This window comes from Lynx rufus, unplaced genomic scaffold, assembly GCF_022079265.1.
Source record: "Lynx rufus isolate CCGP_SWC_20201006 ecotype Redwood Valley unplaced genomic scaffold, mLynRuf1.p SCAF_3, whole genome shotgun sequence".
NCBI lineage: Eukaryota > Metazoa > Chordata > Mammalia > Carnivora > Felidae > Lynx > Lynx rufus.
The window spans coordinates 56149167-56168797 of NW_025814845.1; the positions used below are offsets into that span (position 1 = coordinate 56149167).

General features: G+C 34.1%; 1 protein-coding gene across 3 annotated transcripts in view; it reads right to left on the bottom strand.

The window, feature by feature from the left end:
* ANKRD17 (ankyrin repeat domain 17) overlaps positions 1 to 19631 on the bottom strand; it is a 165056-nt gene that overhangs the window by 99733 nt on the left and 45692 nt on the right. The gene's annotated exons all lie outside the window — the stretch shown is intronic.

Below are 19631 nucleotides of genomic sequence, written 5' to 3' on the forward strand. Positions count from 1 at the left end.
TATGTTTTCATTTATTTAGATCACCTTCAATTTCTCTCATGAATGTTTTGTAGTTTTCAGCACATAAATAATATACATGGTTTTGTTTACCCTTTTTTTTAAGTTTTTAAAAATATTTTATTTTTGAGACACAGACAGAGACAGAGAGACAGAGCATGAGCTGGGGAGGGGCAGAGAAAGAAGGAGACACAGAATCTGAGCTGTCAGCACAGAGCCTGTGCAGGGCTCAAACTCACCAGCCGTGAAATCATGACCTGAGATGAAGGATGCTTAAAGACTGGGCCACCCAGGCGCCTAAGTTTTGTTTATTCTTAAGTGTTGCATTTTTCTTGGTCTTATTTTAATTGATATGTTTTAAAATTTTCATTTTTGAAATGTTCATACTTAATATACAGAATTATGAGACCTTGTTTAAACTCACTGATTAGTTCTATTATCTTTTTTGTAGGTTCCATCAGATTTTGTACATAGACGGTCATGTCATTTACCAATAAAAGATGTTTTATTTCATTCTTTCCTATATTTGTGCTGGGTTGTGGTTGTTGCTGTTGTTTTGTTTTTTTTAAGTTACCTGACTAGGATCTCCAGTACTATGTTGAGTAGGAATGATAAGATGGACATCTCTGCCTTGTTCTCAATCTTAGGGGAAAAGTATTCAATCTCACCATTCATTATGACATAAGCTGTAGATTTTTTATAAATTCACTTTATCAGAACTAAGAAAGTTCTCTTAATATTCCTAGTTTACTGACAATGTTTTTTTTTTATTAATGCAAGTTTAATTTTATCAAACTCTTTTTCTTTATCTGTTGAGATTGTAAAATGACTTTTCTTCTTGAATGTGTTAATATAGTGAATTACATTGATTGGCTAGCAAATGCTAAATGAATTTTGCATATACACACCATCTGTTCATGTTGTATAAACTTGTTTATATATTGCTCGATTCTATTTGCTAATATTTTATTAGGATTTTGCATCTAGGGTCATAATACATATTGGTCTATAATTTTATTTTTTTATAATGTCTGCTTAGGAAGGTATTGGGATGTAATCATTCATCATTTATTTTCTGGAAAAGCTAGTATAGAAGTGGAATTATTTCTTCCTTTAATGTTTCAAAAAATTCACAGATGAAGCCATTTGGACATGAAGTTTTCTTTGCTGGAAGGTTTTTAATTAGAAATATTTCTCTCTTAGATAATATTCTGGTTATGCATTCTTGAGTGAAACATGATAGTCTGTTTCCCACAGAATTTGTCCATTTCACCTGAGTTAAATTGGGTGGCAAAGTTATTCATAATAGTCCCTTTTAATTAACCTTTTAATGTATAAGGGTGGGATTTGTGGTAATGTCCCTTTTTTCAACTGCTGATATGGGTAACCTGTGTGTCTATCTGTCTGTCTTGCTTCCTTCCCAATCAGTGTTGATTAAAGCTTTATCATAATGATCCTTTCAAAGAACCAAACTCAGTTTTACTTTCATTGTTTTTGGTTTTAATTTCATTGATTTCCATTTTTATCTTTATTATTATGTTTATACTGCTTGCCTTGATCTTATTCTTTCCATAGTTCTTTTTTTAATAAGTTTTTTTTAATGTTTATTTATTTTTGAGAGAGACACTGAGTGTGAGTGGGGTAGGGGTAGAGAGAGAGACAGAGACAGAGACAGAATCTACAGCAAGCTCCAGGCTCTGAGCTGTCAGCACAGAGCCTGACATGGGGCCTGGACCCACGAACCATGAGATCATGACCTGAGCCTGAGCAATGTTTAACTGACTGAGCCACCCAGGAGCCCCTTTTTATAGTTCTTAATGTAGAACTTTCAATTATTGATTTGAAAACTTTTTTTAAAAAATAAGCATTTAATATTATAAATTTCCCTCTAAGAACTGCTTTAACTGCATACCACAAACTCAGGTATACTTCACTCAATTCAAAATACCTTCTCATTCTTTATGTGGCCTCTCCTTTGACCCATGCATTATTTTTAAGATGTGCTGTTTAATTTCCATATATTTGGGGATTTTCCAGAAGTCTATTTTTTATTTTAAGCTTAATTCCATTATGGTCAAAGAACCTTTTTAACCAAAATAAAAATATTTTTGAAGTTCACAGAAATAAAGTTAATGTAAAGATAACTGACAAAAGGGCATAATGCACCAAAACCATATGCTTAAAAATGGTTAAAATGGTAAACGGTTATGTATATTTTACCATAAAAAAGGGAAAAATAATTGCAAATTTTGCTCTCCAAATTTTACATCAAATTTAAGAAGGAATTTAAAAAGTAAATTAAAAAGACAGATTGCTGCTATAAATATTTCCTTTGAATTCAACAAAGAGAAAAAACATGAATGCTCCATTCCAAGAATCCCAAAATTTGAAAGGTGTAATAAAGATAACCTAGTCAAAATGAGAACCTATATTCATGGTTATATCTTGAACACTTGTATCTTTTTCTAACGCTGAAGTTTTACATTTATTAACATCTACCCACTCTAATTCTATCATTTTGTTATTCTCTATTACACCTGTACCTAACTGCATTTTAAGACCCTAAACCTTTCCACTTTCATTCAGTCTATCTGTGTTCTTATGATCATTTTTCAGTTCACAATTAAATGTGCCCATTATCTCAACTATTTTTTTTTCTTTCTTTTTTCCAAGTATTTTTCAGGCCCTTTTGAGCTTCTCTTCCTTGCCCAAATTATTTAAATATGATACGTCCTCTCCATTCAAACTTCAGCCTTTTTAACTAACTTATACAAGCAAGGTAATGTCATCTATAAACACAAGTTTTAAATATGACCTAATCTACTGATAACTTTGAAATATTTCTCTCTCTCAAACAGACTTCTCTGCTGAGCGTCAGTTCTCTATTATCTAAATTGCTAGATATTTTTTTCTGGATGTGCTATAGATACCTCAACTTACATATCTTAATCTATTACCTTTTGTTTCTCTTCCCCATCTCCAAGAAAAGAGAGCTCTTCTTCCTCCAGGATTTTTTCCTCAGAGGAAAGTACAGAGCCTTGCCTTTACTATCTTCACCTTCTCATTGGCTCCACTGATCAATAAAATACTCTAGAGGAGGCAGCAAAGCAGGAGATTTCTAACAGACCCTCATTACCCATATAAACGACTGAACTTTTCTTAAACTTCATATATATTATGTATAATATATATAAATTTCATATATATAATATCCAAAACTGAATCAAGCTCAAATAATAAGAATCAGATTTTCAAGTATTCCAATTCCCTTTAAAATATAAGTCAGATTGGGGCGCCCGGGTGGCTCAGTCGGTTAGGCGGCCAACTTCGGCTCAGGTCATGATCTCGCGGTTCGTGAGTTCGAGCCCCGCGTCGGGCTCTGTGCTGACAGCTCAGAGCCTGGAGCCTGTTTCAGATTCTGTGTCTCCTTCTCTCTGACCCTCCCCCGTTCATGCTCTGTCTCTGTCTCAAAAATAAATAAACGTTAAAAAAATTTTTTTTAAATAATTAAATAAATAAAAATAAAGTATAAGTCAGATCTTAGTATTCTTTTGCTCAAAACTGTCCAATGGTTCCCATTTCATTTAAATCAATGCCGAAGTCTTTATACTATCTCAAAATGGCAAAGATTATGTTTCAGTCACTTACATAACCCAAGCTCCAAAGAACAGGATAGGTACTCAATAAAATATTTGTTAAATGAATAATTTCCAAGGCTGGATGAATTCTAAGAGGAGAGAATTTTTTTCATCTTTTTTTTTTTTAAGTTTATTTATTTATTTTTAGAGAACAGAAAGGAGGGGCAGAGAAAGGGAAAGACAGAATCCCAAATAGGCTCCATGCTGTCAGCACAGAGCCCGACTTGGAGCTTGAACTAATAAACCATGAGATCATGATCTGAGCAGAGATCAAGAGTTGGATGCTTAACTGACTGAACTATCCAGGTGCCCCAGAAAAGAATATTCTTGACACACCAAACAATAATGAGCACAAATAACATTAAAACACTAGATTCTTGCTCATTCAAACTGTTATAAGTATATATGTACCATATTTGATAAATTTCAGTAATTACCAAAACAGATCATTGTTATTACAACAAATACTGTTCTCTACCCAACAATTTTGTTTTATCTGAGTCTAAGAATAGTATCTATATCTAGGATATAAATAAAGTAAATATAAAATTCACATGCCAATCTTTTCAAGGCAAAGAAAAGTAACAAGAATAAAAATGCATTCTTGGCCTTCAATTCTAAATGTTGATGTTATTATAAAGAAGACTTTTAAAACTTTTTAAAAACTACCCAGTAAATGCTTTCATTGTGGAGTCAAAAATAGCTAGATAGCGGAAAACTGAAAATCCTAAGTGTCTTAAAGGTATAGATGTCTCTGGCTTGAGATACAACCTTCATATACAGCTGTGTTAGTACTTTATCTCGCATCTTAAATTGAAGGGGAAGAGGTGCTTTGGAAAACAGTGCTAATGACCCAAAACACTGATGGAATGTTAAAGACATTAATGTCAAAGGTATATGTGAAGAATCATAATAAAACTATTTTATAAAATGTCAGACTAGACAAGAACTAATATTTTTCACACTTTATAAAATAAGTAGACATTTAAATAGTTCCTTTATATCTTAAAGTTTATATTTAAGTGCCTATTATACTAGATCCCTTATTTAGCACCTGACCTCAAGGACCATTTCCAAGGACTGAAATATATTAAGAGCTTTCCATAACTAAGTTTGTGGGGGGTTTTTTGTTTGTTGTTTTTGGCACAGGCAAATAAAATGCTCACAGAATTATTCAAATGGCCCCTGAAAAATCAAATTATCAGTAAATAACTCTTATTTTGGAATAATTTCACTAGACATAAATAAAATCGCAATCATGAAAATACATGTTCAAGGGAATTCATCATAACTTGCCCTGGCTTGGTTTCTCCACTGATATCTTACTTTTTTAATTCACTGATTTTGTTATCTACTGGCAGACAGGAAGCAGTGGGCACACACAGTTTGAGTCACATAGTGTTTCCACAAAAAACTTGTCTTCATCCTAGGGAAAGAGTTATTTTGTAGTTGGTTTAAGCAAATATGATATTAAAAGATTAAAAATTAATTATCATTTGCATTATTGAAAGAATCTCATGGGGAAATTTAATAGACACTGTTAATTAATTTGGACATAAGTCTCAATTATAGATCAGTAACTCCTGGTTGGTAGGGTCCATGTCTGGGTATATGTCTACGTCATCTCGATTTCCACCAAGTTCTTTATACATCAAAGGTCATACGTAAATGCTTGTTAAATTTAAAATAAAAGCATATTTTATTTCTGCATTTAAAATGTTTGAAATAAGTTTAATATTCAATTTTCAGAAGGAGATCTATAAACATTCTCTGACTCAAATGTTCTGTTTGCTGCCTATTTAGAACTCAGGATATATTCTGAATAGCACCAACTGAGCCACCAACTCCCCACCGATCACTCTAAATTAAGCAGCTCTGAAAAAGTACTTTGATCATGTGCTGCGAATATATCCCATATACATTAAGATTTCTTGTGGTAGAAGGTGGGAAAGAAGATACTATACAAATACCATTCAAGTCTTATATTCCGATGGTGATATAGTGAATACTGTTTTACATCATGTAATGTTTATAGCAATACAGACAATTGTGCTGTAATGCAATAAATGCATCCTGACAAACCTCACATTCTGCAAACAGCACATTAAAATAACATGGCTCAGGGGAAAAGAGACCTGGGGACATTTAAAACTTATGCAACTGTAATCAAAACATTAACAAAAGCAAATAACAATTGTAATAAAAATACTGGCATGCTTGAAAAGACATATTAAGTTCCCACAAATAAGGAACTAATACAGTAAATATGTGGTAACATTTAAAAGAAGAGAATCCTGTAACAATCACTTTCAAGAGAAAACAATTAACCAAACTGGGCCAACACACAGAAATTCAGGTGAATGAGCATCTCATTAAACATATTATTTACTCTTTGACTTGATGTATTCAACTGTGTTAGTATACTTGGCATTCAGCTCCTGTTATCTAGTGATACAAAACCTAAAAATATTGTGAAAAACTGTATGAACCAATGTAACTTCAGAGTTCTATTGCCATCATTACCCTAACATTAGAGTGTATATATAGTCACACATATATACATATATACACACATATATATATATGTGTGTATATATATATGTGTGTGTGTGTGTGTATATATATATATACATATATATATATATATATCGTCTAAATCAAAACATTTTTTAAACTATCCCAGAAAAACAAGTATAAACTCGAAGTATCCTAAGCTAACTGAAATATACGGGCACTTCATACACCTACTAATTGTATATAAGCATTTGCTTTATAGAAACCTTGAACAGAGGGGTGCCTCGATGGCTCAGTCAGTTAAGTGTCTGGCTCTTGATTTCAGCTCAGGTCATGATCTCATGGTTCCTAGGAATAAGCCACAGAGCCGGTTTGGAATTCTCTCTCAAAATAAATAAATAAACACTAAAACAAATAATCCAGTGAAGAAATGGGCAGAAGACATGAATAGACACTTTCCCAAAGAAGACATCCAGATGGCCAAGAGACACATGAAAAGATGCTCAATGTCACTCATCATCAGGGAAATACAAATCAAAACCACACTGAGATACCACCTCATACCAGTCAGAATGGCTAAAATGAACACATCAGGAAGCTACAGATGCTGGCGAGAATGTGAAGAAACAGGAACCCTTTTGCACTGTTGGGAATGCAAACTGGTAAAGCCGCTCTGGAAAACAGTGTAGAGGTTCTTCAAAAAATTAAAAATAGAACTACCCTATGACCCAACAATAGCACTACTAGGAATTTACCTAAGGGATACAGGAGTGCTGATGCATAGGGGCACTTGTACCCCAATGTTTATACCAGCACTGATGAATGGATAAAGATGTGGTTTATATATACAATGGAATATTACTTGGCAATGAGAGAGAATGAAATCTTGCCATTTGCAGCAACACGGATGGAAGTGGAAGGAATTATGCTGAGTGAAATAAGTTAGGCAGAGAAAGACAGATATCATATGTTCTCACTCATATGTGGATCTTGAGAAACTTAACAGACCATGGGGGAAGGGAAGGGGAAAAAAATAGTTACAGAGAAGGGAGGGAGGCAAACCACAAGAGACTCTTAAATACAGAGAACAAACTGAGGGTGGATGCGGGGGTGGGGGAGAGGGGAAAGTGGGTGATGGGCACTGAGGAGGGCACTTGTTGCGATGAGCCCTGGGTATTGTATGTAAGCCAATATGACAATAAATTATATTAAAAATAATAAAATAAAATAAAACCTTCAATGGAGTTTTACTAAAATATCACCAATTTTGTCTATCACCTAGTGTCATAATAAAATAATGTGAACTATCATTTAATTAGTAACAAAAATACATAAGTCTATATACTGAAACTCTTAAATTATCCAAACACATTATTTAGTTTCTCACTGCAAATGAAAAATCTCATCTGGTACATTGCAAATGTATACCAAATTTACTGAACAGCCATCAGGAATGCTTCGTTTGATAAAGAGTTAAATTATTTAAGGACAGATCTATTTGACAAACAAAAACTCAAGAATTCCTATGAAATGTGGCTGTCTACATGGCATACTGACAAAATAGCTTTAAAATATATGCATAATTTCATCAAAAATCCATATTTTTGTAAAAGAAATGGACTAACTGGAATGCTGCCAGTCACATAATTAAACACTATACCTCAAAAATAATCTGTTAGTATAAAATAAAGTCTAGTTATCAGAAAAAAAAGATAATTTACTTTAGTATACTACACCCTCACCCCAAGTCACAAAGATTAAACCAAAATTATAAAATGCCTTTTGTTGGATATCTGATCCCTACCACACATCCCCCAACAAAATCAAAGCCATTCTTTACTTTCAAAATAATACTAAACACATATTCTCCATGAATTACATAATAAATTAGATGAATCACAAACAAAACATTATATAAATATTAGGAATTGTGAAGATTAAACATCCTGTTTAAGGAAGGTAACCTAAAACTTGTACTATATAAAAAGATACACAAGAATTTGAAGAGTTCATCATTAAAAAACTCAGGGCGCCTGGGTGGCTCAGTGGGTTGAGCAGCCAGCTTCGGCTCAGGTCATGATCTCGCAGTCCGTGAGTTCGAGCCCCACGTCGGGCTCTGTGCTGACAGCTCAGAGCCTGGAGTCTGTTTCAGATTCTGTGTCTCCCTCTCTCTGACCCTCCCCCGTTCATGCTCTGTCTCTCTCTGTCTCAAAAATAAATAAACGTTAAAAAAAAATTTTTTTTTAAATAAAAAACTTAACATGTAACTCCTCTTCCCTAGGAGCAAATTCAAGAGAAAGTGGCTGTAGCACATTTTAAAAACTCCCCAGTCTTTTCCCAAAATATCTCATTCTAGTCTTGGCTGCATTTGCCTCAAATTATGCCTCGAGATTATTACAGAAGTCATCCCCATGCCTGCCCCGGGCCCTTTCCCACAGACTGCAGAATAAATAATATAGTCTATGTGTTGGGGAGTGGGGGAGGGAGGGTATAAAAGAGACAAGGAAAGTAAAAGAAAAAAACAGAAATAGAAACCCAGAAGGACAAAGAGAAGTCAGGCTCCCAGACACCTCCTGGCAAGAAGTCTTCTAGTTAACTGAAGAAAACACGGTCTCAATTTCCCATTATCTTACACAAACACCCGCATTAAGTCTACCTCTTCTAATGCCTTAACATTAACTAGAAGCATAACCCAGGAATTCAGAATTACAGTTCCCTCTCTCTGTAATTCACCAAGATTTTCAAATGGCTAGCTTCTTCTCAACATTCAGGTTTCTGCCTAGATCCATCAATTCTCAGAGTGGTATTTTCTGTCTATATGAATATCTCCTCCTCTCTGCTATAGTCTACCCCATCACCTTGGCTTTATGTTTTAATACTATTGATGACTATACATTGTATTATTTATTTTCTAGTCAAATTGTACATTGTCAGTCTTTCCAACTGACTTTCCATGAAAGTAGGAACTTCATCTTTTTCACTGCTGTAGTCTAAGCCAAGAACAGTGCACAAGAGTCAATAAACATTTGCTGAATGACTATTATACCACCAAAAATATTTAACTGTGACAAGACCTTTATTTGGGGACTCAAATACATATCTGTGCCTCCTATATTTTTTGTCTCCTTTAAAGTTTTTGACAACCCAGCATATCTATAAAGTGTATCTTTTGCATTTAGAGGAGAACTATTGCAATGAAAATTTTTATTGGTTTAGTATGTATCCTTTTTGAAGCCAGAAAAACATCAAACACCAAAATGTTCTCATGCTGAGATTTACATATATTTTGAATCCATCATGAATTTCAGAATTCAAAAAAAGAACCACAGAAGAACTTTTGTCTCTATCTGCATTAATCATGGAATAGAATAGTTTGGATTACAAAATAAAGAGAGAAGGAACACTTTTCTCCAGATTATCTAAATACTGAAAAAATCTACCATGACAGACTATGGAATCTCCCCATCTGAGATTTTTTAGAAAGTACCAGCAATTCAAAGATCTGTCTCCATCTAGCATTCAAATAAAGAAGCAATTTTACTTCCTTGGTATTTTGGACTACATCGTCTGTGTCCCCTCAAAACTTCATATACTGAAATCCTATCCCCCAAGATGATGGTATTAGGAGGTGGGATCTTTGGGAAGTAATTAAAATTAGATGTCATGAAGATGGAGCCCTCACAAATGAGATTAGTGCCCTTATAAGGGTCATGAGAGTACCCTCTTTGTTCTCTAACACATGAGGGTACAACAAGAAGTTGGCAGTCTGCTGGGAACCTGGGTGGCTCAGTCGGTTAAACTTCCACGATCTCCCAGTTTGTATGTCTGAGCCCCACATCGGAGTCCCTGCTGTCAACACAGAGCCTGCTTTGGCTCCTCTGTCCCCCCTCTCTCTCTGCCCCCCACTTCCTAGTTTTATAAAAAAAAACAAACTTAAAAAAAAAAAAAAGTTGGCAGTCTGTAACCTGGAAGGTCTTCACCAGAACCCCGATACAATACTGACATCCTGAGATCTCAGACTCCCAGTCTCCAGAACTATGAGATAAAAATGTCTTCTGTTTAGGAATGCCAGAGTGGCTCAGTTGGTTAAGTGTCCAACTCCTGATTTTGGCTCAGGTCATGTTCTCAGGGTCCAAGTTGGAGCCCCACATTGGGCTCTGCGTTAACAGCATGAAACCTGCTTGGGATTCTCTCTGTTCCTCCGCTACTCGCTCATGTGCTCTTGCTCTCTCAAAATAAACATTAAAAATTGTGCACATTCTTTAAAAAAATAAAAAAACAAAGAAATTTCTGTTGTTTAATAAGGCACCCAGTCTATGTTACTTTGTTATAACAGCCCAAATTGACTAAGACACTTGGAGAGTTTACGGGCACACTGTTTTAAATTCTCTTTATCCACAGTCTTACAGCAATGATTCTCAACTTTAGCTGTACATTAGAATGAACAACAAAAAAGAGTACTAATGTCCTCCAAGGGGACAAAGATAATTTAGTCCATAATGCCAAGGAAGTAAAATTGCTTCTTTATTCCACTGGATGGAAACCGACCTTTGAATTGGCTGGTACTTTCTAAAAAATCTCAGATGGGGAGATTCCATAGTCGGTCATGGTAGACTTTTATATATTCACATAATCTGGAGAGAAGTGTTTCTTCTCTCTTTATTTTGTAATCCAAACCACTCCATAACTGATGCAAAAAGAGACAAAACATCTTCGGTGTTTCTTGTTTTGGATTCTAAAACTCGTGATAGACTAAAAAACATATGTAAATCTCTGTGAGCATGAGAACATTTTGGTGTTTGATGTTTTTCTGGCTTCAAAAAGGATACATACTAAACCAATATAAATTTTCATTGCAAAAGTATTCCTCGAAATGCAAAAGATACACTTTGCTGTGTTGTCAAAAACTTTTTTAAGGAGATGAAAATTATAGGAGGCATAGATATGTATGCCTGTGACTTAATCATTCTGGGGTATGGTTTGGGCATAAATATTTTTTTAAGCACCCTAGGTGATACTAATGCAAAACCAAGGTTAAACTACGGCTTAATAAAAATTAATAGCTATATCATGAAAATCATTTTATTATATGAAGATAAAAATAACTTCTTTTCATTGAAAGGCATTTAATCATTCTGCCTATTATCTTTTGTTTATATTCAAAATTAGTCAAACATTTCATAAGTTACATAAAAGACACCAGAACCTTTCTTTCTCATGCTTTCTCTCAGGTATTACACAAACACTTCAAGATACCTATAATGTACTCAGCACTATGCTAGATACTGATGAAGAAAAGAGAATCCTGCACTCTTACAATCAGGCATCAATCTCTAGATTTCAGATGTCCCCATCTCAACTACCAATCTCTCCTTTCCATCATTCTCTCCTTTCCATCAAAGGATAGACTATATAGGAGTACAACTCAATGCCAAATGTATACCTTTTGGGTACTAGTGTTCAAGTTTAACTATAGGTTTTCTGGATATCAAGCTCTGTTTTTACTCAAGGATTATTCACAGAATTTAGTCAATCCTAGTTAAAGAAAATAAATTCATTCTGCAAAGAATAGATATCCTGGAATACAAAGGGTATGTTCTCAGTAATTAATCATCTATTTAATGGCCGTAGGGAAAAAAGTTAAGATTCTTATCACATAATATATAATTCAAAATAAATTCTAGCAAGACTTGATATAGATGAATATTATCTAATCTCCAAAAGGAAAAGGATTTTTCTAAGTATAAGAGAAATTAATCACAAAAAAGACACATGTATATAAAAGTTCTGCAAAAAATACCTTTAACAAAAAATATAAATTAAATTCAGAAAAAAAAATTTTCTATCAGATTTGACAAAGATTCACATCAATACATAAAGATGGTCTCAAAAAAAAAAAGTCACATTTCCATTAGCAAAATGGCTACAGGATATTTTGAAAACTTTTTTCCTTGGGGCGCCTGGGTGGCGCAGTCGGTTAAGCGTCCGACTTCAGCCAGGTCACGATCTCGCGGTCCGGGAGTTCAAGCCCCGCGTCAGGCTCTGGGCTGATGGCTCAGAGCCTGGAGCCTGTTTCCGATTCTGTGTCTCCCTCTCTCTCTGCCCCTCCCCCGTTCATGCTCTGTCTCTCTCTGTCCCAAAAATAAATAAACGTTGAAAAAAAAAAAACTAAAAAAAAACAAAAAAAAACTTTTTTCCAATTGAAAAACTGGAAGTAACCCAGATATCCAACAATATAAACACACAGTAAGGGGCACCTAGGTGGCTCAGTGGGTTTAGTGTCCAACTCGATTTCAGATCAGGTCATGATCCCAGAGTAGTGAGATAAAGCCCCACGTCGGGTTCCATGCCAAACACTTAGCCTGCTTGGGATTCTTTCTCTCTCTCTCTCTCTCTCTTCCTCTGCCCTTCTCCCCCACTCACTCTTTCTTAGGAAAATACACACACACACACACACACACACACACACACACACACACAGTAAATTATATTGTCAACCCAAAATATTAGGTAATCACCGAAAGGATTATTTTCAAAAAAAAAATTAATAAAACAGGAAAAAGTTCAAGACATAAAATTTTTAGTCTAGTAAAAACAATTCAGATGTGAACATACAGGCTACAATACAAATAATAAAATATCTGTGTTTCTCTTTTACGTTTCAAGAGTCTTTACAATGAATATGCATTAATGTAATTAACAGAAAGGTTTCAAAGTCTATATCCCTTGATCTAGAAAATCTACCAGAAGTTTTCTGAAATCTAGAAGAAAACAAAAAAATAATCACTGCAGTATTACTTATAATAACCAAAATAAAAATAAAAATAAATTCGACACATTTTCTAAATTGATACTTCCAGCACAAATTGAAAGAACACAGAAAAATATAAATAATGTGTGAGGGAGAAAAAAAATCAAGATATATAATATTTTTAAACAATATGATCCCAATTTGTCAAAAATGTGCAAATCTGTATTTGCATAAAGAATGGACTAAAAGAGGGGCGCCTGGGTGGCTCAATCGGTTAAGCGTCTGACTTCGGCTCCAGTCATGATCTCTCATGGTTTGTGAGTTTGAGCCCTGCCTCGGGCTCTGTGCTGACAGTCAGCTCAGAGCCTGGAACTTGTTTCAGATTCTGTGTCTCCCCCTCTTTCTCTCTCTCCCTGCCCCTCACTGGCTCTCACTGGCTCTCTCTCTCTCAAAAATACATAAATGTTAAAAATAAAGAAATGGACTAAAAGGAAATATATCAGAAAATAACATTGTTCATTTATCTTTCTTTGAAACATTCTATAACTTCTAAGTCTTCTAGGAGATTTTATTATAATTAATGAAGTTTTCCATCCCATTCCTAAAGAGCTGACAATAGAGTCATTAGTAATAACCTGAAACGCTTTATTTTAAATTACTTCAAAATGCATTCACTTTTCTACACATAGTCAGTTGAGAGGAATTTTTGGAATTTTTAACTAAAAATGTTTACGGCTTCTTAAAATGTACCATGAAATATGAAACATAGCATATTAGATGTGCTATACAAACATGGTATACTGGCAGTCATCTGTTGCAGAAGCATCTACAATGGAACTGCCAATGACACTCTATGTATTGAGTACATACTGCCTACATTTATTGAGTAAATGACATTACAAGTAAATAGATGAGGACTAGAAAGACTGTAAGATGTGGCACTGTGTTAAGAATGAAAGATATTCCATTGCAAATTTGCCAGAGCTTATTCAGTCTACTTAACATAATTCTTTCCACAACCCCGCAGTTTAAATACAGTGACTGTATGCTTTACCATCGTAACAAGGTAACTGGTACCTAACTGGGCTTCCCATCTCTTTTCAAACAATGGACAACAGACAAAAAGGGTATGATAACGAAAAAGAAACAAAGAAGGGAACTCTACTACCTTCCCATCGTTTTGCCACATCCAGCACTATTTGAGGAAAACAAAGCAAAGAACTGCTGAAGTCCTACTTCGCTCAGGAGACAAAGATTAGAGACTGCAGAAGCTAAGAAAAGTTAGTATGTGTGAGGCAAAAAACAAAAACAAAAAAACAAAACTGGAGAGAAGAATTGAGAAAATAACTACTAGGGAGCTGTAAGTGAAACAACTGTAGGAGCTCCTACAGGATTGGGATACATCCATATCCAACCAGCCAGACAGAGATTTCATTGAAAACATGAAGTATTTGGTAGAGATTCCAGAAAGGCCACATATAAAAGGGCTACTCTAGTGTACAGGCTACTAGAAAGATGCCGTAACAATGCTTCAAAATCTCAAAAAAAAAAAAAGGTGAGAGAAAGACAATACCATATGATTTCACTCATATGTGGAATTTAAGAAACAAAACAAACGAGAAGGAAAAAAAAAGAGAAACCAAGAAACAGGCTCTTAACTATATAGAGAACTGATGGTTACTAGAGGAGAGGTGGTTGGGAGGAAGGGTGAAATGAGTGATGTGGATTAAAGAGTACACTTATCACGATGAGCACCTAGTAATGTACAGGATTATTGAATCACTATATTATATACCTAAAACTAATATAACACCGTGTGTTTACTGGAATTAAAAGCAAAAATTTAATGAAAATAAATAAATATTTAAATTAAAAGAATTTTTTTAAAAGAAAGATGGGTAAAAATAAAAAGAATAAAGTTGATTCACAAGTCACTTAACTGCTAGCCCAAAATAAATTCAATACTCTATAAAGAAGGACAATAACATTCAGACATTCAACAATGTAGTATCAAATTATCCAGCATCAAATAAAAATTACTCAAACTGCAAAGTAGCAAGAAAATATGTCTCATAACTAGGGAAGAAACACATAAATAGAAATGGAGCTTTAAATAAAGACAGGCATGGAATTAGCAGACAAGGACTTCTAAGCTCTTTTATAAACGCTCAACAATTCAAAGAAAAACATGAACATGAAATGAAATTTACAAAAATAAGGGATCAAATAGTATTTCCACAGCTGAAAAAAAGTGTGTGTTATTAGATTTCAATGGATGACAATGCAGAAAAAAGGACCAGTGAACCTGAGATAGAGCAATAAAAATTATCCAAACTCAAGCATGAAGACAAATAAGGCTGAAAAAAATATAAAGAGGCAACATTACCTTTAAGAGAATACAATATAGGGACACCTGAGTGGCTGTGTCAATTGAACATCTAACTTCAGCTCAGGTCACATCTCGTGGTTCGTGAGTTCAAGCCCCACATCTGGCTCACTGCTGTCAATGCAGAGCCGACTTCGGATCCCTGTTGCCCTTTCTCTCTGCCCCTCCCCTGCTCATGCTCATTTTCTCAAAAATGAATAAACATTTGTTTTTTTAAACAAAGAGACAGACACAATACAATATAGTATGTAACTGAAATCCAAGGAAAAAAGAAGGGTAGAAAAAATATTTGAAGAAATAATGCCTAGAAGTTCTCAAAGTTTAAACACAAAAACATCAATTCACAAATCTAATAACCTCAACAAACTTCAAGCAGGATAAATGCAAAGAAAACTGAACTAAGGCATGTCACAATAAAACTATTGAAAATCAGGGGCACCTGAGTGGCTCAGTCGGTTAAGCATCCAACTTCAGCTCAGGTCATGATCTCAGTTCGTGAGTTCAAGCCCCACATCAAACTCTCTGCTGCCAGCACAAAGCCTCCTTCAGATCCTCTGTCCCCCTCTCTTTCTGTCCCTTCCTCCCTCCCTCTCTCAAAAATAAACACTAAAAAAAAAAAAAAAACCTACTGAAAATCAATAATAAAGAAAAAATATTAAAACAGCCAGAGAGAAACATTATGTATAAAGGAAGAAAGATTAAGAGTGACTGCTGACTTCAGAAATAATGGAAGCCAACAAGATCTACCTATCTTGGGAAGGAATGTTGAAGAGAAAATAAAATTGGAAGCTCCCCATCCCCCCAAAACAAAAACAAAAAACACTTCCAGTTGTGAGTCAAGAGAGTAACCCAGCAGCAGCCAGGAGCTTCCTGTCAGTAACCATATTTTCAATAAATACTCTTTCAAGAAAGAAAGAAAGAAAGAAAGAAAGAAAGAAAGAAAGAAAGAAAGAAAGAAAGAAAGAACGAACGAAAGAAAAAGAATGAAAGAATGAAAGAAAGAACAAATGAAAGAGAGAAAGAAAGAAAGAAAGAAAGAAAGAAAGAAAGAAAGAAAAGGAAAGGAAAAGAAAAGAAAAGAAAAGAAAAGAAAAGAAAAGAAAAGAAAAGAAAAAATGAATGGAAGCCAAAAGACAAAAGAAAGACAACTTTTAAAGTGTAAAGAAAAAACTCAATCAAGAATACTGTATGCAGTGAAAATATACTTCAAACATAAGAGGAAAAAGACATTAGCAGACAAAATCTGAGAAGTTGTTGCCAGCATACCTATACTATAAAAAACATTATGGGAAATTATTTGGGTGAATGGAAATTATTCAAGTTGATACCTAATGAAAATGGATTCACACAAAGTAATAAAGAACACCAGAAATGATATAAAAATAGGTGTCTTCCTTATTAAAAAATACTTTTAAGTAATCTATTCTGGAGATTCACAATGTATACAGAAATAAAATATATGACAGTAATCTACAAGAGACATAAAAGGAGAAATAAACTGCTGTAAGGTTTCTAACATTGTATGTGAAATGGTAAATTATGTGAAGGCAGCTATAATTAAAACATGTATATTAGAAACGCCAAAACAATCACTCAAAAAAAAATAATAAAAAGAGGTAATAAGGCAAGAGAGGTGATAAAATAAAACACTAAAAATAATCAAATAAGAGACATGAACAAAGGAAAAAAGGAGCAAAACAAATGGGACAAGCAAAACAATTAACAAGATGGTAGTTTCAAACATAAAATATTGATAATTACATTAAGTAAAAATGAACTAAATAACACCAATTAAAAGGCAGAGATTGGACAATCTGGATAAAAAGGCAAGAGCTAACTCTATGCTGTCTACAGAAAACATACTTCAATATAGAAACAGAGAAAGGTTAAAAGCACGGAGAAAAATATACTATGGAAACATCACTTGTGGTGTGCCTGGGTGGCTCAGTCACTTAAGCATCTGACTCTTGATCTCAGATCAGGTCATGCATCAGGCTCTGTGTACCAGTGTAAAGCCTGCTTGGGACTGTCTCTCCCTCTCTCTCTGCCCCACCCCCATTCATGCACAGGTGCTCTCAAAATAAATAAATAAAGATTTAAAAAAATAATTGTTTCAAAACTGGTAGAGCTATTATTAATATCAAATTAGAATCCAGATAAAACCAGGAATACCAACAAAGATAAAGAGGACATTTAACTACATAAGAGGATCAATTTAGCCAGAAAATATAATAATCCTAAAAGTTTATATACCTCATAACAGAGCTCCAAAATATATAAAACAAAACTGATGGATCAGAAAAAAAAAAAATGAGTTATTCTAGATTTTGAAACTTGTTTCTCAGTAATTGATAGAATAGAATCTCAGTAAGGATATAAGAGACTTCAACATTATTAACTAATATAATCTAGTTGACATTTATGGAATACTCAACCAACAACTGCAGAAAACACACTCTTTTTAAGTACGTATGGAACATTTACCAAAATGGACCAAATTTTGAAAGATGAAACATTTAAAAATGTCCAAAAAATGTCCAAATCATGATGTGATACATTTTTAAAAACTGAAAGCAGGGGCACCTGGGTGACTCAGTTGGTTAAGCATCGGACTCCTGATTTCAGCTCAGGTCATGATCTCACAGTTCATGAGACTGAGCCCCATGTCAGGCTCTGAACTGACAATGGGAGCCTGCTTGGGATTCTCTCTCTCTCTGTTCCTCCCTCCCTCCCTCTCTCTCTTTCAAAATAAATAAATAAACAAAAAAAAAAACAAAAACAAAACAAAACCACTGAAAGCAGAGTATAGTATATTCTCTGACCACACATAATTAAGTTGGAAACCTGTAGCATCCCAACATATGAGAAATGAAATATACCATTTTTTAATAACTCCTAGAACCTTTCTCAGAAAAGAATTCCTCATCTGAACCACAAATGACCAAAAATGATTTGAGTGACTATATTCTCAATTTTCTCAAGGATGATATATAATCAGTACTATTCTACATGCACAGGAAAAACAGATGTCTTAAAAATCAGAGCTTAATTGTCCCATGAAACCCCAGTTGAGAAAAGCTGAATGAGTCAGAGGAAATCACAGGGGAAATTAGTTAACATTTAGAACTAAATGATAATGAAAATATAACACATCAAAATTTGTTATATATATATATATATATATATATATATATATATATGTAACTAAAGCAGTGCATAAAGGCATTTATAGCTTTTAATATTCATAGTTGAAAAGAATAAAAGTTGAGAACAGTAATCTAGGCTTCTACTTAAAAACGACTAAAGTAATAAGAACAAATGAAATACAAAGAAAATATAAAGGAGGAAATGCAAGAGCAGAAATTAATGAAATAGAAAATGAACAGAAAAATTGATGACATGAAATGAAAACCTTAAGGTTTACCAAAAATAAAAGTGACAAATTTCATATTAGATTATCCAAGGGAAAAAAAAAAGAGAAAATCTAAATTACCAAAACCAGGATTGAAAGAGGGAACACTACTGTAGCTCCTACCATCATTTAAAGAATACAAGACTATGATAAACAACTGTCAATTAATTCAACAACTTAGATTGAAATAGATTCCTTACAAGATTTACAAATTATCAAAACTTACAGACAGAAAGAAAAGCTAAATAGCCTTCTATCAAAGAGAGTGAATTTTTAATTAACAATTTTCCCCAAAACAAAATACTAGTTGCAGATGACTTCAGTGGCCAATTCAATCAAACATTCAATTATAAACAAGCTTTTAGAAAACATACACTTTAGAAAAGACACACTCCCATGGGGTGCCTGGGTGGCTCAATCGGTTAAGCATCCGACTTCAGCTCAGGTCATGATCTCACAGTTCCTGAGTTCGAGCCCTGCGTCAGGCTCTGTGCTGACAGATCAGAGCCTGGAGCCTGCTTTGAATTGTCTTTCCCTCTCTCTGCCCTTTCCCCACTCACGCTCTGTGTCTATCTCTCAAAAATAAATAAACATTAAAAAAAAATTTACAAAAGATACACTCCCAATCACTTTATGAGGCTAACATCTTTCTGATACAAAAAAATGGTCAAAGGTTTTATATAAAAAGGAAACTAAAGAACAATATGCCTTGCCTTATAAAGAACAATAATCCTCAACAATATATAAGTAAATCAAACCTGGCCATATCAAAAAGGTGTCATATATCATGACCAAAATGGAATTTATCCCAAAAATACAAAGCTGGCTTAAAATCTAAAAGTTAATTTATATAATTCACATAATAACAGAATAAAGGAGGAAAATAATAAGATCACCTCAAAAGATACAGATAAAAGTACCTGACAATACCTT